The sequence below is a fragment of the Choristoneura fumiferana genome, chromosome 23, assembly GCF_025370935.1.
Source record: "Choristoneura fumiferana chromosome 23, NRCan_CFum_1, whole genome shotgun sequence".
Taxonomy (NCBI): domain Eukaryota; kingdom Metazoa; phylum Arthropoda; class Insecta; order Lepidoptera; family Tortricidae; genus Choristoneura; species Choristoneura fumiferana.
The window spans coordinates 1498850-1520696 of record NC_133494.1 but is presented as its reverse complement, the minus strand read 5'-3'; the positions used below and the strand labels follow the sequence as shown (position 1 = coordinate 1520696).

Genomic DNA, 21847 nt, shown 5'->3' with positions numbered 1-21847 from the left:
ACCTGGGAAACTGAGCCTACTAAAATTCGTTGAACGTGCGTTTCCCTAGAGATAATATCAAGTAAGATGGGGGGTTCGCCCTCGGAAACCCCTTCATAGCAAATTTCATCGAAATGCTTAAAGCCGTATCTAAAATCCCCGAAATAATTGAATATAGAAGAATTACTCGTTTTAAGATAAAGGTACATTAATATTAACGTTCTGCGGGACAACGCCCGTCTGGTTACTTGTTCTTGTTGGTAACGAATTGAATAATTGTATAATAAACAGCTGAGAAGGCCCAACGAACGACCCATGTTCAATTTCAGCAGAGTCAGAGGTTCTGTAGGCACATACTGAAAGTGTCTTTGTATAAATCATGCTAGAATTGCCTTACACACTTGAACCCTAATTAAGTCATTTTTGAGATTCGAAACTAAACATTAATATCATAACATGAAGCACTTAGTATTAAGAAAAAGCAAGAACCGCTTAGAATACATAATAAAATTAAACGAGAAACCAAGCATCAATATTTTTGTTGGATCCTATACAGCTTTCTCAATAGAGGCATAAGTTCTGGCTTTATAAATATAGATAACAAATTTAATATAATTCCGTAATCATCGAGCGTACCGATCGCCCAGCCGTTATCCGGGCTCGCACGAGGATCGCGTTTGATCGCCCTTCGCAAATTAACTCGCGAGTGGGTTACCAATTTTCCTACTGAATGGCAGAATTAACAGAAATACCGTGATCTATATTATTTGTTGTACTTTGGGGCTCATAACCCTTTATGTAGGGTAAGGTAGGAAGTCGTAGCAGTGATTATGCCTTTGTTAGTTGGGTTCCTTTAGTTTCGTAGTAGCTGTCGTAATTTTAGGCCTTTTGACGTGGTGCGTAATTAATAACTCGTGATTAAGTGGGACCGCACAGGTCACGTTAGCCGCATGAATCCAAACCGGCGATCTAAAACAACCACGGACTGGATACGACAAAATGGATAGCAGCGACGTGGTAAGCCAAGGTGACGCTGGTGGGATGACCTAGACGTGTTCCTTACCGACCAGCAGCATGATACCGTTCAAAATCGGGACAAATGAAGAACACGGGGAAGGCTTTTTCCCCGGGACTTTTTTTGGGACACTCTTTCAAGCTAAATAATATAACAAATATCGTGATTAATGTTTTTTACGACTGTAAGGGCCGGATGCACGGTCCAGGGTTAAAGACTTGGTTATGGATGACAGTTCCATACATTTGAATACTACTTCGTCCTAAGTTAGCTCTTAACATGGGAATTATTTATTAACTCTAGTCCGTGCAGGTCTGCCTCATATGCTTTTCTGCTACACTTTTGGACTTTTGGGTAATTTACTGTGGCATTATTTATTTATTATAGTTTTGGTATATTGTCTGTGATATTCCTTGACTTACATGAATCAAGCAATAACGATTTAGCGCGTAACAGACCCAAGCTTGTTTACTCAGTCCTGTAAATCCTGGTGCCTAAATAACAAATACGAATTCCGACAAAATATCACGTAATCCCTCGCTGGTTAATATTCATAGTTTGTTCTGAAGCCCAGCATCAATGTTCGGTAAGCTATTCGCTTAGAAATATCGACGGTGACGTCTCACTCAATCCACGTCCGTTTGAATCTTATTTAAAGCTGGGGATGCCTCAGTTTTTTTTTATACTGGATGGAAAACGAGCAAGTGGGTCTCCTGATGGTAAGAGATCACCACCTCCCATAAACATCTGCAACACCAGGGGTATTGCAGACGCGTTGCCAACCTAGAGGCCTAAGATGGGGTACCTCACGTGCCAGTTTTTTCACCGGCGACAGCCGACATGCTGCGGAAGTTTTGCTGAAAACATTATACTTTAGCTTATTATCGATATTTTTTGAGGCGTTGTGAGCAGGCTGTTGATGGTTCTATGGAACAAAACCCATATATTTACCAAGAACGTACGCTATTTGTGTTTATGATTCCTTTTATTATATGCACCAAAAATTTTCTTTAAAAATCTACAATGCTGATTTAAGCTTTCCCGATTTTCACTCCCAAGACACGTCAGCTTACTCATGACGCTGCTGCTGCGATGTGTTCAAAACGTGGAGCTAATTTAAACGATTCGTTGTATAATTTAGTACCTTGACTTTGGTTTCTCTACTAGAAAAATCCACTGTTACTAATGTTGCAATTTTTAACAGTTCATGTTAGAAAACTAGATATAATTATACATACTGAAGATGTGATACTCTAGACTCTAGAGGTACCTACTTAGGCCTACAAAACAACCAACCTTAATATACGTGCAGATGATTTATGTAAAATGTGTCTTGTGTTTCGAGACTTACGAATTCCAACCGGTGACTAGAATTTAATATTCTATTTTAGCTTTCGAGCTACATTAGTGTTGGAAATGTCAAAAGTCAAAAGTGTTTTATTTGTGAAACATAGGTGATGGCTGCATAAATACAGAGATGTCGCATTCATATTCCAATCTCCGTTTCTGTGGATACGTATATAGTAGAAGTGCATTTCTTGGATCTCTGCGGCATTCTTCATATGCCTTTCCGTGGGCACTGTATAGAAAATATCCGAGGCATTTATTCTGTATTGTAATCCTTTTGCAATGGGGAATGTCTGAAAAATTTAGAAACGCTTACAACTTTTATATAAATAGGAATAACCTTTCTAATTAACATAAAAAAATATCAGATTTTTAAGTAGGATCAATTAATAAAAAAAAATGAAAGAGTTTTCTTTACCGCCAAATTACGACAGTCCGGTCGGTTACGGGTTGTTCCATAGTCCAGAATAAAAAACATTAAAAAAGAATGAGCTTCTATGGGTGTGTAGATGAAAACAGGGTCGGTATTTCCATGTAGGTATTATCCGAGCCGGTAAAGAGTGTCACCTGTCAAAACGATCGAGTCAAAGACACATAAATTATTTTTTAATGTTTTTATTCTGGACTATGGAACAACCCGTAACCGACCGGACTGTCGTAATTTGGCGGTAAAGAAAACTCTTAATTTTTTTAAAATCTTATATTTTTTTCTGTTAATTAGAAATGTTATTCCTATCAATAAAAAAAGTTTCAAGCGTTTGTAAAATTTTCATCCGTTCCCCATTATTTAACTAGGTTACAATATTATAGTCTACTCTAAGGTTATGGAGTACAATGTAGTCTCAGTTATTAACTTTATGTAGAGGCACAGAATAAGTAATAGTACAAGTAGAGGGTCGTAGGAGCTTCATTGTTAATAGCAGTTGTTCACTAACTATTATTAATATCAAATATCCTGTCCTACTAATGCGATTATAAATGCGAAAGTTTGTGAGTATGTATGTTTGTTACTCCTATTTATATGAAGCTAAATGTATATCATCTGGAATAACGCATATGCTGCTTTATAAGAGGATATTCCCACGGGATCGAGGAAAAAAAATGAATCTAAAGCGTTAGGACTAGGATTAGAGACATGAAATTTGAAGCGGTTGTTTTTTATGCGAACATTGGTAATTCACGGTACGTATTTTTTTGGAAATTCGGATGGGAATTTAGTCAAATCCTGGAATTTAAATTCAACTATTGTATCTTATAATTTATGCGTACAAAACCGCGGGTAAACACTAGTGATTTTTTAAATAAAGAAAGATACGTCACCAGTAAATAACCGGAAAACAGCATGCTGCGAACGCAGCTGCAGGACACACATACGTGTGCTTTATTTACTCTGTGCTCTCGTTATGAAACGCATAGTTGATTTATGAAGCCAAAAATTTTGTTAATTTTTCGGGCATAATAAAAGTCAGCGCCTGTATCCTATTCTATACCTACTGTTTGCCTAATCTGAAGCATAAAACTTTTTACCGCCTACGTTCAAGGGATGCCTTTGATTAAAGCTGAAACATTTTGAGGTTATTCGTGTTTCATTTTGCGAAAAAAAAGGAATAAAGGTGATGGTAATCTCCTCGTTTGATGCGGGCTTTGGTTAACATTGATTTTCCGGCACGCCGTTACGCCAAGACGTCCTTGTATCAGGGCTCGTGTAATATTTTCTTTCTTAAAGCTGCGTTATCAATTCAAAGTAGTAATTAAGTCAGCTTGTAGTTGATGTAGCGTAAGGACGGCACGAAGCCGTGCGAGTAGATCAATTCAAATTCAAATCAATTGACACATGTGTTGTCTATTTGCACATGTGTTATTTATTGTTGTGTCTTGTGTTGTGAATAAATGTATTTTCTTTCTTTTCTTTCTTTCTTTCTTTAAATCATTTATTCTGCAAGTAGGCCGCAAAGGGCTCTTTTACACGCCTTTTTTTAATACCAGTACCTTTGTAAAGACCATCATTGCTAAGAAGAATGTGCCGCAAGAAACTTGTCAGAAAGTCATTATTTCAAAATAAATAATTACAAATAAAATACATATATTAAAGAAAAAAATACATGAAATAACGACAGGGATGTATGTACAGTCCCATAGCTATTAAACTAAAACTAAACATTTTAACTATATCTACTTTCAGTGGAAGTTTAGAATGCTTCCACCGTCATAAATTAATAAGGAAAAAATTAAATATATATATAATATATATATACGTCCCACTGCTGGGTGTAGACCTCTTGGAGTATGGATTGGGAGCTTATATATTAGATACCATTGTATTTATTGGCAAGGGAGTACAGGATTAAGTTCATGATAATTTTGAATTTAATTTCCGAACAACAAAGCTGGAGCCCGGGCTCGTACTCACGACCATAGTGATAGAGACCATAGGATGCTTCTTCACTAAAATCATGAATCAATGTGCCTAGTATTAATTTGGTTAATAAGGGTTGTTAAGAAGACTTAATAACTCAAAAATATTTTGACATGTTCAATGCAGCACTATATCTTGACCATTTCAGGTGCTGCTGCTGCATCTCGAATTTGAGATATCCTCAAGTGAAGTGAAAGAGTGTTGTTTATAATTTTATTGTCACATTTTACTCGATTAAAATAAACACTAAATGCAGCTATATTATCCTACTATAATATTATAAATGCGAAAGTTTGTGTAGGTGTGTGTATATTCGTTACTCCTTCACGCTAAAACGGCTGGACAGATTTGGATGAAATTTGGTATGTAGATGGCTGGACATCTGGAATAACACATAGGTTACTCTTATCTCGATATTCCCACGGGATAGGGATAAAATCTCGAAATAGCAACCGCTGGGCAGAGTCATGAAATTTGGTATATAGGTAGCTGCACGTCTGGAATAACACATAGGCTACGTTTCATCCCGATATTCCCACGAGATAGGGATAAAATCTTTAAATTTCAACCGTTGGGCTTAGTTTAGAAATTTTGGACAGTTGTTCTCAACACAACCTCAATGAAGACCACGATATAGTTCTTGGGAATTCCCAGGGGAATTTTATAAAATCCCGAAATTTCAATTGTACCAGATCGAATAGTTTACGCGTGCGAAGCCGCGGGTAAACTCTAGTATATCATAATTTCGAGTTTTTTTTTCTGTAAACAATTACAATCTTATTCGAATGCTCTATCCCTGTGTAGTGTTGTGATTCTTTACCGATCAAATCACGCAAAGCACTGCATGAAACTCTGAATTAAAACTCCCGCTTGATTAAAACTCCCGCTTACGGTTATAACACAGATACCTTATCATTAACATAACAATCATAAAACAAACACATTTTCCGCAACATGAGGGTAGAAATAATTGAAACGAACCCCACGACGTAGGCACTTTGCCGCGCTATTACTGCATCCCCATGTATAGGGTGTTTTATCAGTCGCACGCCGAGAATTTCTCTTGGGGCGTATTTCGGGGCCATCCTAGAGCTTCGACACTATAAAGAATCTACTTGGTTAGTTATCTGCGCTCGGCCCGGCCATAGACAATAGTGGTTCATTTTGAGATATTTTTAGTGTTGCCAGATGTTTGCTTTTTGTGTCTGTGTTGCGAACCATTGTGGCACTCATCTTTAATTAAAAGTGGTTTCGTCTGAGGTTCGTAATTTAGTGTAGTGGATGTAAAATGTGCTCTAGATACTTTAATATTGTATGCTGGGTGGAGGAGAGCGTCTCCGTCGCTCGTCGTTTGCGTGTTTGCATTTGGGATGGACGTTTTATTGCCGACCACGTGTATTAAACTACTTAATCTTCACGTAATTTGATGCATCATTTATTTATTTTTGAAACGATTCTTATGAGTAGACATTTACTTTCGAATCATTCTTGCATATTTCGATAATCAACCATTCATACGTATGGCTATAGGTAGAGTCATGCACGATGACGCGTGCCGTGGTTCTTATTACTATGTTATTAATGTCTGATTTTGACAAAATCACGCGTCTTCGTGAATATGTAAAGGTTTTTTTTTTAAGAGTTTTTCGACATAAATTAATTACATAATTCGACACATTAATTGATGATCTTTTAGTTTAGATGATTGCTGTTGCTGACAGATTCTTTTGAATGAGATTTATAAAGTTTATAATTTTACATTGAGAACGTGAGTAGGTGCCTACGCACAAAACATTCTTAACACCAAATAAAGTTTCGGCCACTTCAAATTTCTTTAATACTGTATTATCTCACCAACTTTTCGCTAGTTAAGCGAAAAACGTTTACAAAATTCACGAGTACCCATACATACTAACGCAGATAAAGTTCAGTGGTCATAAACAATAAAGACTGGCAGGTCGGGCCGTTAAGCGCTACGCTGAATGGGTTAATGCGAGCTCCCAAATTTCAGAGATTACCTCTGAGCCCTACCGACACGGAACTTGCTTCCACCAGACTTGGTTGCTAACGCTTTACGTACCTTACAGCTTCACTTCTCTACCGCAAGACGACTGCCGTAATCTTGTGGGGTCTTCAAGGCACAGATGTAACCTTAACTACCTACTTTAATGACTGATGTGTACATAAGTACATATTTATTTTGTTAGTTAGAACTTATAAACTAAGTGTTAGTTATATAATTGTTTAAACCGCACTCTCGCTATGCCCTGTGTCACTGCATAAACGCAGAATGTAGTTTGTTCCAGCAACCCGGTATTGGTCCGTCTATTTTTCTATTTATAATACTTTTAGAATGCTGTTGCTCGTATTTCAGCCTTTGTATCAACGATGTAGTCGTATTATTCTATTTAGACTTTGAGTTTTATTTTTACATTACTTGGCAATACTTGATATACTTGTACAAGTTACAAGTGTTGACTCGACCACAAAGACATTTAGCACGCGGTTATCACAGAGACTGTTACTTTCTGACGCCGACAAGTGGAATGAGATGGCAATATCTTTGTCAAAATCTTTATTTTGTGTGTTTGCATACCTTATTAAAATTATTTGTGTTGCCGTCTCACTATGGTTAATTTAACTCAAAACTAAAACTTACTTTTTATGAGACAGCTTTTCACTACCAATTTTCTATTCCAGATTCCTTTCCTGACCTGAAGAAATCCCAATCCGATCTCCTCATCCCACAAGAAAAACTTTGGCCAAATAAAACTTTGACTTTTTGTGTTTCATTTCGTAGATTGATTTCAATCAAAAGAAACATCAACAATATGTGTTCGTCTTACTTGTCGTTGTCATGACAGTAATTAATACCTGTTACTACAGTACTGCCAACACTGCTGTTACTTCATTAGACCAATTTTAACAATCGAGTTTAGAAAGGCAAATTTTGTATCCCGTAAAAATGTTCAACCTGTATATATCTAATTTAAAGTGATTATCAATACTGAGCAAACTACCGGGGACTAGTGATGATTCGATTAAATCAATTAATCGGACGGAACAAATGGACGAGGTTGCGAGCTTCATTGTTAACAAATGAAGCCAATCAAACATAAATTTAATTATGGCCGTAAAACGATCGACAAATAAAAATGTCTAGCGCCCTTTAGTTGTTGCTTGTTGTCGAGGTAAAACAAAATTGGATTATTACAGTTTTAAGAAAATCATTATCGATCGTTATGATTAATGAAATCAACGAGTCTAGTTCGAGTTAGTCAATATGTTAACCAATCTGTAGTTTTTCAACGACGTTATTCGTGAATGAGCTGAATTTAAACTGTCCAGGAATCTCCATGGAATCCTGTTGACGGCATATTTATTGTTGTCATCCAAACAATTTTTATTAAAATATCCTCACATTTTCAATATAATGTAAGGAATATTCCAAGCACACGCGTCCCGAATTCTCTTTTTATTTAAAAGATCCTTACGATAAATCGTTCCCAAGTAAATCCGCGTCATATAATACGGTTGTTACCCGGATAAACGCCTGATGTCCTCGGGAAGGGATGGTTCGGTAATAAATACCATGTGACGGCTACCGGGCACATCCCACTTCTGATTTAATCTGGGTAATAATAGATCTTCAAATGGCGTCTGTGAAGGAAAAAATGTAGACCTCTTGTTATGGGTGTGGTGACAACCGCATCGTACAGATGTTTACCGAATCCTGTTTTATAAAGGACTGATAATTGATGTACCTTAGAGGCGCTGTTGGTGTTTGCATACAAATTGAGATTTTAATGCGAACGCGATCGAGACGTATTTTGTACCTAACCGAAAACTTACACTAAAAGGGCACTGATGATGGTGTATATTCGAAGCAAGCAATACTAATAATGTTATTAGGTGATGTCTGTATTTTTTCAGTACTTAAAAAAATAAAGCTTTACACCTAACAGAGGAAATCTCGACTGCCAAATTTATACTGGGTACCTAATTAAAAAAACTCGGGGCTCCAGGGCCTAATTTACGTAACGTTTGATGAAGGTAGTCCCTGGTTCTGTACGCAGTGTAATTCGTACGGACGACAGATTATCGAACGCAATGCGTATACTAGTAGGGTTGTCATGTAGAAAAAAGGGTAAGGACTGCAAGGCTACTACGAAACTCGAAGTTTGTATCGTACCGTCCCTCTCGCTCTCGTATTAAACAGTATAAGTGTCAGAGGGACCGCACGACACGAACTTCGAGTTTCGTAGTGACCTGCTGGTATACAAATAAATATACTGGTGATGATAATAATAATAATAAATAAATATCACGGGACAATTCACACCAATTGACCTAGTCCCGAAGTAAGCTTAGCAAAGCTTGTGTTATGAGTAATAAGCAACGGATAAATATAATTATAAAGATAGATACATACTTAAATACATATTAAACACCCAGACCCGAGAACAAACATTCCTATTTTTCATACAAATATCTGCCCCGACACGGGAATCGAACCCGGGACCTCAAACTTCGTAGTCAGGTTCTCTAACCACTAGGCCATCTGGTCGTCTGGTGATGCAGGCATGAATCCCGTTTTTTTTAAATGTTAATGTAGATTATTTCACTTTTGGGTGAACAGAATCATTGGAGTTAGTGATAAAAAATAATGTGAACGACAGGTCTTGTAAGTGTTCACAGTAGTTTCTATCATATTTCAGCGAACAAAGCGACATATTACAATAATTATATGAGCTAAAGCTGGCTGCGTTTCATGATTTCAGGTAGATTTAAGAATAAAATGAAGTCATAGATTTTTTTAATGTAGCAACCCTGCCTGTGCTCGCAAAGCTTGAAGGGGCGGGCGAGGCTCGATTAACGACGAAATAACGAACGACTCCAGCTCATTTACATTGAACAGTTTCTTCTAAGAGGCCGCTGCAGGGTAACCATACAAAAAATAAAATGGTATTTATTAATGAGATCTAACTACAAATGTCTACCAAATTTCAAGGCTGTAGTTCCATTGGTTTACGTTCTGTGCTGTCCATCAATCAGTCGCATTACTGTTTATAAGTATAAAGTAATGATTAATTATGGCGGATAAAGCGCTTGCTCCGAAAATACTACCCCACTTTTTATAAATCTAGTGGGTACAAGTTTTTTATTTGTTGATTTTTTGTTACAAGTGGTTTTGTTGTCTTTCCCAGAGGTGGATTTGGCAACAGTGCACGTTGCCCTTTATCCTTAACCGTTTTCCAAATAAAGGACAACTATACGCCGGATCTACTTATGTTATAAATAATTTCGAAGTTAAGTTTTTAGACACCGCGATTTAGTAGAGGTTTTATAGTCTATTGAAAGAAAAAATTGTTTTATTTTTTAACACGTCTGCCATGAGCGGGCACATTGTCACGTGTTCTGTCCGGTAACCAATGCGTGATGATCTATGCGTTATGCCAATCCAATTTATAAAAAGTGTAAACAAACAATCCAGTCATCAAAATTCTTGTATAAATACCCACTGGATCGAATCAAAAACACATTTATCTAAAATTCGTGTCTTTTAACTAGACGTCTAATCACTTTTTTCACCAAAATTCAATTAATTTCAATATTTAATTTTCATTTGATAAATCTTCGTCTACATCGGACATTATTTCTTGAATGAAACTTGTATAATCTAAAGGCATAGACTAGCGTAGAGATGGTGGAAAGTTTCACATTTTATAAAACGATTAACCTGTCCTCTCCCAGAGGCACAAATTTGTGCCAAATACTGGATCGCATAAGCGATTATCGTTTATTTACATTAAAATTAAAAAGTATTTACTGGTTTTATAATTGAATAAACAGTCTTTGGAATTAAATCAAGTATTGTAAATAATAAAATAGACAAAAATACTTTGATCTATTCAATTAATAAAATAATCGATTTACTGAACAGAATAATTATTTTGCAATAGGTTCTAGGTTTTCATATGTCTGTGGTCGGGTTAATGGCGTCTTTGTTTACCCTTTCTATAAATTCGATTGACATAAACCATAAAGATCTCAAAGTTAATTATTTAACAACCATCAATATTATGTTTATTTAAAACTAGCCGTTACCTGTGACCCCGTCCGCTTAGAATTCGTTTATCACTCCACCGGGAACTATGCAATTGTCCGGGATATAAACTATTGCATGTCCTTCTCCGGGACTCAAACTATCTGTATACCAAATTTCATCTAAATCGGGTCAGTCGTTAAGACGTGATGAAGTAACAAACAGACTTACAAACTTTCGCGTTTATAACATTAGCGGAATTAGGCAATCACGGCTTTCATATGAAACTAATTTCATAAATTTCCGCCGATAGACCAATTTTTCCATTCTCCTTTCAAGACAGATAAAGATACTTGGGGCATATGGGGCATGTGGGCAATAACTCAGTGTTATATGATGGGCAGCTAACGTGTTAGCGTGTTTTAGTGTTATTTAATTAAGTTAATAGAACAATGCTTTAGTAATTTGTATGGACCAACGGCCTAGAGATCCTTCCACTCTCAAGTTAAGTTTGAAGTAATTACTTATTCTTATTCCTTTTGCCCACTTTTCCCGAGTGTTGCAGTGGAGATAAATTCCAAACGAAAATTAGATTTATATTTGAACGGGATTTTATTCAAGTAAGGATGAGAAAACTATTTATACACTGCCATTATATGTTCTTTTTTGTTCAATCATGTCATGCTCGCAAACATTCGAAGTTCACACAAAAAATACGCTCACACATTATACTCGTATTTATGACATATTAGGTGGGTGGAAAAATTTGAAAAAATTCAGTATGGTAGTAAGTAAGTATATCAACTTTCAAGGAAAACTATAATGGCTAAGTTTGTTTGAGAATTACTTTAGTTTAGTTTAGTTTATTTATTCATTCAATTCATTATTAAATTATAATTTACATAAATGTCAGTTATAAGAATTTGTATTGAAATCGTCAAAGATCGTCGTATTATTAGTAGTTTAAGAGTAAATAGCAGCCTAGGGGATAAAATATACCTAAACTTGGAAGATTCCGTATAAAATACGAAATAGAAATAGAAAACTATTAGTTTTTCCGTAATGCCTACGGAACCCTATTTTTGGCGTGTCCGACACGCTCTTGGCCGGTTTTTAAAAATGAACATGAAATAGTAACTGATGACGATTATGATACATTTATACAAAAAGCTAGTATGTACCGCCTCAGATCTAGAAGTTACGGGTAATATTAGGTAGTTGAAGAAGTCATTTTTGTTGCTGTCACATATAAAGTATTGTTTTACTTTATTTTAGATTAATAACAGAAATGTGTTTTTATTGTATATACAAATAACAATTTGTATTATATTGTGTAAACATGTAAGTAAATAAAATGTAAAATATTACGTAACTTTGACTTCGAAAATTGTTTTTTTAGCATATGACGACTCCATGGATTCTAGAACCACGGTAAGCATCCAAAAGTCTCAAGCCTAGTTATCAGCTTAAAAACTGTTCAATGGAAGTGGGAATGAAAAAATAAAACTCTTTGGAATGTTTCCCGGGTAAAACGTTCTACTACGTTCTTTCACAAAGCCGTTACTTTGAAATTATACTTGTTTTAAAATTTAAGTCTTGCACTCTAAAGATTAATGGAGCGTACTATCGAAACTGCCTTTACGTAAAAAAGATAAACGTGTTGAGTCGCTATTATATAATGGAGCTAGGTGCTAAAATATCTGGTACTTACGAGATTGACAATGCGATCGTGTCTAATATTTTTGAGCACCCAGACAAGACAGCTCCAATGTTGGCAGCAAGCAGTTCACACTTTTGATTACCTACTCCATTTCGATAAAAACGACTATCTCTAGCTGCTTAAAATATGTTATGGCTTCGTGATAAATTTTAGTAACCTTGAGCGGTTATATAAGGCGTTACATAATGGGCGGCATTTACGTGAGAGCCAACTTTTATAACGAAAATGTGCTCTAAATGACTCGCTGGGGGGCTTTTAGCTGAAGATGGACTAACGGTTTCTGTGGTCCATCTGTGATTTAGAAAAACTAGCCAAGTGCGTGTCGGACTCGCGCACGAAGGGTTCCGTATTATCTATACAACATTAGACATTAGTAAAAAAACAGATTTGTTGTATGGGAGCCCCCCTTTATTATTTATTTTTAAAGTGAACATGCGACTATATTTTATTTTTATTATATATTCTATGAATATTTCGAGCGTCCTGTTGCCGCTATTAATATCGAACAAAAACGGCAAAAAAATCAAGTTTATTGTATGGGAGCCCACCTTTAATATTTATTTTATTCTGTTTTTAGTATTGTTGTTATAGCGGCAACAGAAATACATAATCTGTGAAAATATCAACTGTCTAGTTATCACGGTTCATGAGATACAGCCTGGTGACAGACGGACAGCGGAGTCTTAGTAATAGAGTCCCGTTTTGACCCTTTGGGTACGGAACCCTAAAAACGGCTACCTGTCGCCAAAGGCACTAAATTAAATAGTGGTCTTGAGGTAGAATTTGCAATAAAACAATACTTAAACCAGTGCAGAATCTTGCAAAAAAAAAACGACGTAAACTTTGTTTATAAAACTGTTAGGGGGGCTACTATGAAATTCGAAGTTCGTGTCGTACCGTCCCTCTCACTCTCATATTAAATAATATAAGCGTCAGCGGGACGGCAAGATACGAAGTTCGAATTTTGCACTTCGTAGTAGTATGAGGCCAGATGCGTGACTTGCGTACTAACGGTTCCGTAAATATTTAAAAGTAATAAAGAAAATAAGTTTGTTTATATTTTTTTCCTTTTAAATTACAGAACCCTTTAAACAAATTTAATTAGGTCTATCGTTGTGGGTTATGTGTTGGCACAGACTACAAGCGCAAACCGTAGAAAATGTGAATTTGTATTTAAGTGATACGTAGCAGCTACGACGTAGCCGCCGTAGCACTCTACGAAGTTCGGAGCACTTTAATTGATTAAAATTATAGATCAATTGGAATATAATGGAATTTTAATTACAACTACTTAACAGTGCTTTAGGCCGGCAACTCATCATTGGCCATTGGCGCTCACTTACGATCAGATGCCCCAATTGCTTGTTAACCACCCTATTGCATTCAAAAAACTGTCAACAATTTAACGCTTTTGAAATTGTATTGTATAACTCTTTATTATACATAAAAAATAACAGTTTAAATTGAGAGATCGATATACAAAGGCGAACTTATCCCATAAGGGATCTTCCAGTTAACCTTTGAACGATTGACAGGACAACAGACACAAGAGTAGTAGAGACGTAATGAAAAATTAAGAAACCCAAACCTAAAATCAATATAAAATAATAATATTAAAGGAATACTTTGAAGGATAGAATAGTTCCTAAAACAGGTTATTAATAGCTGCTGAAATCAAGCAGGGCGTAAATAGCCCGAGGATGGATCAATCAGTCAAAGCCTAATTATATCACTGAATAATAAGAGGCACGGAATTATTATTGTGAGATTAACTAGGGAAGGAACTGAATGCTACCTAAAAATAATCCCAGCGGAATGCCTGACAGGGGTTTGGATATGTTAGTCATAGACGTTTACTCACACTACTAAAGCTTAAGGGATCGACTAGTTCATTCAAGTAAGGAATCTGTTTGTACGCTAAAAAATTGCAAACGACTAAAGTAATAATCATATCGACATCGTGAGAATTACGGACAACCGGTGGATAAAAGTGGCGAGTTGTCGTTCATTGTGGCGTTCTAAGGGGGAGGCCTTTGTTCAGCAGTGGTCGTCTTCCGGCTGATGATGATGATGATGAAAGTGAAAATTAGCCGCGGTATAGTCCCGCAAATATGAAACCATCTTTAGTGAACATAACAAGTTACCAATTCATATTTCCTGAACTAAAACCTAGTTGCTGGAGCTATAGTAAAGCTGAGCTCGCACCGTGTGATTTTTTTCGTAATTTATGTGCAAAATTTTTGTGCAGTGTCGGGGATAGTTATAGTGATTTGATTTAAATCGAAGTGGGAGAATTTTTGCAAAAAAATGTTAATTTATGTAAGTTGAAAGTATGTCTCATAACAAAAAATAGCAACTTATTTGACTAAACACAATACTTTTGAAAACAACGTTGTCACATCTTCGCTTGCCATAGTCGTGATAAGGTCGTATTTTTTGTCAAACACAAGCTCATTTAAAAAAATTGCAAGTTTTTTGTGTCTCCCATAAACTAAGACTTTCAGATATTACTCATTTTTTCAAAGTATTTTGTTTATTATTTTGATATTGGCTATGTGTTGCACAGACATAGCTTTGTCACACGTGTATTCGTGGAGTGAGACAGCTTTAATTTTCTTCCGCTAAAAGGTAGTTATCTGACAGACCGAATTTAAGTCGCATTGCGGACATTGTCTTGTGATAACTACACAATCTCTGGGAGACTATATAGTCATCGTATATGAGAAGAATGTAGCCCGAAGCACATTATCGCGATAAAATCGACGGCAAATACCGAACAGGCTTTACCCTTGTCTTTTATATAAAGATTGTGAATTTAGCAGACAGGCGCGGGTTTTCTGCCCAAACAGCGATGGCTCTCTGTGAGGCCACAATAATGCAGGCGGTTCCATTAGAAGCTGTCAGTCAAATGTGTTTGTTTAAACAGTTGTACTTTTTCCTCTCTTCTGTAATTTTCTTGTTCACATTGCCTTTGGTTGCCAGTCTTGTTAAAACCAAATAGCTTTCACTTTACTGCCGTGCAATGGTGCAGATGAGGCCAACAGTTCACTGGTTCGGTTATAGTATACATGTATAACACCTAGTAGAATGCACCAGGTGAAAATCCCGGTTGCAATGAATGCATTTAAATAAATAAAATGTTGCTAACAACGTGCTAGGTTAAAGGCGAATTGTAGCAACAGAATTAGCATTAAACTGCTTGGTCGATGAGCTGACGAGCTATAAGTGTTCAATCGAACGCCGCAATGTAATGGTATTTACGTGAAATTAGTATTATTTATTAGTAAGTAATCAGTGTGTTTTCTGTACTGCACATTGTATCGTATTGTATATATCGTACCCATATTAGTCGAAGCTCTGTAGCTCAACTGGTTTGCCCATCTGCCCTCCCCCATCTTTGCGTGGAGGGCGAGGGCAAGGCTGCGGCCGGGGCGCGGCGCGGGGCCAGTCCGCCCGCGCCGCCGGGCCCGCCGCACGCCGCCCACAGTGCTAGTGAAGTGACGTGACTTGGTGTTCTATCAGTTTGAGGACTTAAAGGCATCATTTTAATACAAGGCATTCCATTTTTTTGGCGATTTTTCATTCAATATTGTGAACAAGGTAGAGTATGTGCTAGTATATGGTATTTTTAGTCATAATTTAACGGATTGGTAGTCTAAAACACGTTAAGTGGCTTTTTTTTTGACAAATTTAAGCTCCAAAGTAGCTGTCAAAAATATTTTACATAAAGCACTCCCAAAAGTGCATAATAGAATTCATACTAAAGACACGGAATCATTCAGTCGATTAGTTATTTTTTTTCAGTCTTATGTCGCAAACGAATTTGTATTCATTGGTAAGTGAAGTTAGTGGGGTTATTATTTCGAAAATACAACCCCGGGATACCCGTAAAAATAACAAATTTGGAGTTGAAATAAAAAATACAAAAAGACTCCAAAAAACCAATCATAGTTATTATTTCGGGTGCCGCGTTTTAGACAAAAAGGCTTCTGTATTTCTAAGTTTCGGGAACTAAATTTGTTTTACTTGTACTACTATTGTGTGTTTTAGCTGGGGTAGTGGGGTAGTACTAAGAGAACCTTGAAATTATTGCAGAAGTCTTCTACTAACACTTGATAAAAATAAGTTGTCCTTATTTTGCTTTTTTTTTCTGGTTATCTGCCGGTTTGGGAACCAAAATCGCCTGTACTTAAGTAAATGAAATTAATCTTCAAAAGAAGAACGTATTCTTTGGCGTGCTGTGTTGTGTGGTTTTTTACATTTCTTTATTTCGTATCTAGATAGAGTATTAACACGCTTCCTTCTGCTCCATTTAACTGGTGATATAACATTAATAATTTATAAATAACCAGAAATTATTAAGCTCTTATTTTAGGTATTTATTTACAGAAGAGCGAGGATGTATCTCAAGGTTTGTAAATTGTTTGTGCTATGAAGGGTCTACATAACTAATTAGACTATGGTAGGAAAAGTCGTTTTATGATATTCCCTGGGAGGCTTAATGTCAAAAATGCGAAAGTATTTTTCAAAAGTCAATGTAAAATGGAGGTATTATAAACTACTATTTGTCGCCGATGACTTCGACTGCCAAGAGTTCGATTGCTACCTCGCGGGAACTATGCAATTTTCCTGGATAAGAAGTTTCCTGTGCTACCCAAGTAATAAATCTGTGTGGTGAATTTTATCTCAGTCCATTGAACAGTTTTTACTTATGTAACTAATAAATAAATATCATTGGATACTTGACACCCAAACTAAGCAAAGCTCCAAATCCAAATAATTTATTCAGTAAATGGGCACTTTACACGTCATTTTTTAAACTACCAGCGCTCGTACTATGGAGTACAAGCTTTGCAAATATAAATATACAAAGTTTCACATGGTGCACTTGAATTAATTTTACATTAATTTCGGAAGCATCGCTAGTCCTTGCGTGGTTATCTAGATGGCGCGCGCGACCAACTCCGTATTGCAGTTTGCAGTAATAAAGGCTTTATGTAAAACTATGTTACGTTCTTGCGCTACGAACTACGATACGTAACTACAATATTTTAGAGACACTTCGACCTACATATATCTGAATGACCCATTTGTGTAATGTTTATTTTGTTATAGCTATAGCCTTCGCGCGCTTGGCTACATTACATTCCCGAACGTGAAGTAAATAAAGGTGATAAGGGCACCGGTAATTTTAAATCACATACGTGTTAAAATGGTGTAGGTAAATCTATTCATCTCTACAAAATTAACGCTTAAATTAAATTTTACTCTCCCAATTTTAATGTGAACGTGATACACACTCTAAACCCCATATAAGTTTTGGTACCCAGGTTTCTGTATGAAAATGCCATGAATGTACACTTTCAAAAATCTCGTACAATATATAAAAAAATATATATATCTTTTAGGGGTTTGTAATTGTTGCAAGGTTAACTTGCCACATAACATGTCAATTTCATACTAGAAACGTCAAACTTGGCTAATACTTTTCGTTCGGTTTATTGAGTTAGTATCAGTTATCCCGATACTTAGAAAATTGGTTAGATTATTGATGTCAAGGATGGGCTTTAGGGAATATGAGTGACATCTTATATCTTGATTAGATATGAGTTTTGTCTGAAGTTTACTAGGCATCTATCTTTCATAAGCCCGTCTCTTGAATACTTCTTATTCTTCATTTATTGTTAAGGGTGTCTTGTAATATTTTGAAAGCTAAAGCACTATATCGTTGTCACGGTCTCTTGTTGTCTTGCCAAACTCGAATTTGGCGCGATTGCTCGTTGCAGTTCTGCCGCCCATAACCATTTTTTAGGATTTCATACATAAGTACAGTCATTGGGGACCTAATTTATTGAATCAGGCGTTACTTTGCGGAGGTTCATATCAATGAACTAAACCATATCACTTTGCTGACCCGCGACCTTCTGATAACTACGTTTATGCAAGATATGCGTGTTCATGCAGTTCCTTCCTCCTCCTCCACACTAAGAATACACACAAATCACACAAACCCATCTATCACCACCACCACACTACACTGACGCGTTTCGAACTCAACCAGAGCTCATCTTCAGAGCAACACAACCGTACACCATGCTACCAGATGTTAAACTAATAGACGTTTTAATTTGTCACTGTAACTCCCTAAGTACCCACCTATATATTTTTTTCTCAAACAAAACTACCCACAATATTTTGTATCATTTTATCTCATTGTACCTATCTCATTTTGTCGAATAAGGCTATGTTTGCCATGCTTATAAATAATAAAATTAAAATGAAGTTACAAATAAAAAGAGACTCCCTTTTAATTTTTAACTTCATCTTAATATCATATATCTATACAAAATACCTGTTTTTCTTTCAGCCAATTTCGCTCTTGACCGACATTTTTTTTGACAGCTGCATTAAAAATTACAGCTTCAACCCGGGCGTGATCGTAACGAGGGTTTTTTCTGCAGCTACCCTATGCACTAAAATGCCTACTGGAATTACAAATTAAAGCTAACAAGCTTCCCATGTTACCGGACTCAGCTTCTGTTTTAAAGCTGCCCTGTCAATGGCGGGGGAGCGGCCCCTCAGCGGGCCGCCGCGGTGTGCTCGCGACCTCGCACCCCAGCTGTATGTCAGGTTTCAATGCAAACGACCAAGTAATGGGAAAATCGTATTTTGTTTGAATTTGTGAGTTTTTAACCCCCGGCGCGAAACGAGGGGTTTTATGTGTTTGACGCCAATGTCTTTCGGTCTGTCTGTGGCATCGTAGGTCTCAAACGGCTAAACCGATTTCGAACTTTTTAATTTAGTTTTTTTACTAAGTTTTATTTTACTTCACCTCATATAAGTATATGAAGAAGTCTTTTTATGCTTCGAATCTTTAAACTTCATTTAAAAGAAGCTCTGATTAACCTGCCAGTGTTCCGAAACATTTTGCTTTAATCAACTAAGGCCTGTTATATTATGGACTGTTACATGCACCAACACTGAAAAAAAAAAAAGATTTGCTAACAGTAACAAAAACTGTTCCTTGTAACATAACTTGAGTGACAACAAAATTAAGGCCTACTAGTAGCTAAAAGTTAGGTGATGTCTTACAAAATCAGTTTTGCAATATTAGTATTATTTTGGTTCCTAATTAGTAAATTTTGGCTAAACGTCAAGTAGCCAAACTAGTTCAGCTATCTTTTTTTTTCAGAGCGTTTAAACTAGCAGTGGTGTAGAATGAACACTTTGAAAAGGCAACCCAGTTGGAAACAAATAGTCCATGCCTAGCTCTTCGTTCGGAAAGTGTGGTTCGTGATTGTATGTATGTAGAATAACAATATTGTCGCAAGCTTGATCAGTTCTCAGTTATAATTTAGTTATCCACAAGTACCCATCGCCAGTGCATCATTAATAACCCAAGTTTGGACGTCGCTCGCCGCGGCAACCAACTTTGTTTCTGATTTATCATCAACGCCCACATCTATAATGGATTCTATGATTTTTGTAACAAAACTCCTGAACACTTTAAAGTTTCGTTGTTTCTCACGTACATATAGATATATTGATGTGTACCTACCTGTTTGTTTACCCCTAACGCAGTGTAAAGCGCACTCTGTCTTATCTATTTATCTAATACCTTTATACGAGCAATTCTTGTATATATTTGTGTACATGTGTACATTTCGGGGATCTCGGAAACGGCTCCACCGATTTTGATGAAATTTGGTATGTAGGGGTTTTCGGGGACGATAAATCGTTCTAGCTTGGTCTTATCTCTAGAAAAACGCTGTTTTAGTGTGGAGAACTAATGAACACGTACTCACAAACTTTCACATTCATAATATTAGTGCTTTCATCAATTCTGTGTGTAGTCTAGCCTCTTTGTCTGTACATCTTACCTATTTCATTACTGCTATGGTGAATGTATTCAGATTCTGTAAAAACAGGGAGTAAGAACATGCAAGAAAATATTACTAGCTGTTATGCTACCCGCGTCTTTGTCTGCAAAAACTTGGCAACTTCATTCTCTTGGCTTACGACAATTACACGAGGTAGCATCTCTAAACTAATTTATTCTTTTTAATTATTAAACACACAGTCTGGAACCCATCTTAGAGTGATTTTTTTCTTGCAGGGTAAAATATTTCGTAAAGAGATTTCATCCAAATCCTTTAAGCCGTTTTTGCTGGATGGAGTAACATTACGTATACGTTATGCCAATCCAATTTATGGAAAGTGCAAGCAAACCGATCAAAATTCTTGTATAAACACCACTGGATTGAATCAATAACACATTTATCTATAATTCGTCTCGTTAACTAGACGTCTAATCACGTTTTTCACCAAAATTAACTTGATTTAAATATTTAATTTTCATTTGAAAAATCTTCGTCAAAATCTGACGTTATTTTTTGAATTAAACTCGTGTATAATCTGTAGTAGCATAGACTATATAGCGTAGACTGAGATGGAGGAAAATTTGACATTTTACAAATCGATTAATACTCGAACGAATAAGCGATTATTATTTATTTACCCTAAAAATAAAAATAAATACTGCTTTTTTAATTCAATAAACAGTCTTTTGAATTAAATTAAGTATTGTAAATAATAAAGTAGACAAAAATATTTTGATGTATTCAATTAATAAATTAATCGACTTACTGAACAGAATAATTATTTTGCAATAGGTTCTAGGTTTTCACATCATTAAATGTCTGTGGTCGGGTTAATGGCGTCTTTGTTTACCCTTTCTATAAATTGGATTGACATAAACCATAGTAGAACTTATCTCATTTATATATATGTAGGTAATGATTTTTGGTTGTTTGGTGATTTTTGACCTATGGAGTAACATTACATATTAGAACTTATCTCATTTATACGTGGGTAATATTTTTTATCATTTTTTCAGGTAAGCATCAGTCCCTTCAACTCCAGCCAGCGTGGGTGAGCTATAAAAAAAACAATAATCTCAAATGCGCGGACGCTTTTATTACTTACGCGTTAAAGCCGAATTTAGAACAGTTCTTGCGCTCGTAAAATGTATGGCATTGTTTTATTATTGTTGCCAGGAATGAAAATGAAAAAGTTTTTTATGTATTTTATATTCAGTTGGGCTTATAGTTAGTGCTAGATAATGGTCGAGGATCTGCTTAAAAAATAAAAGGCAGCCGAGGTCGAGTCAGGCTTGCGCACCGAGGGTTCTGTACAATTTTTTTGGTATGTCAAATAACATATTAACGGCCGAATCTATAAATATCCAACAGTGAAGAAAAACACATTGAGGAAACCTGTACAACAGCTGTGAAGTAATTCATTCGTGTGTGTGAAGTTCCCGAT

General features: G+C 36.1%; 2 protein-coding genes across 6 annotated transcripts in view; both read left to right on the top strand.

Annotated features, from left to right (window-relative positions):
• tkv (serine/threonine receptor kinase thickveins) overlaps positions 1 to 21847 on the top strand; it is a 273659-nt gene that overhangs the window by 140152 nt on the left and 111660 nt on the right. The gene's annotated exons all lie outside the window — the stretch shown is intronic.
• Positions 1 to 21847, top strand: part of bsk (mitogen-activated protein kinase dJNK) — a 154681-nt gene that overhangs the window by 31611 nt on the left and 101223 nt on the right. For 2 of the 5 annotated variants that reach the window (XM_074105949.1, XM_074105945.1), the window contains exon 1: positions 15984 to 16123. The exons of the other annotated variants lie outside the window; for them this stretch is intronic. The gene's annotated coding sequence lies outside the window, so the exon portion shown is untranslated. Of the gene's footprint in view, positions 1 to 15983; positions 16124 to 21847 lie in introns of those variants that run through there. 5 annotated transcript variants of the gene reach the window in all.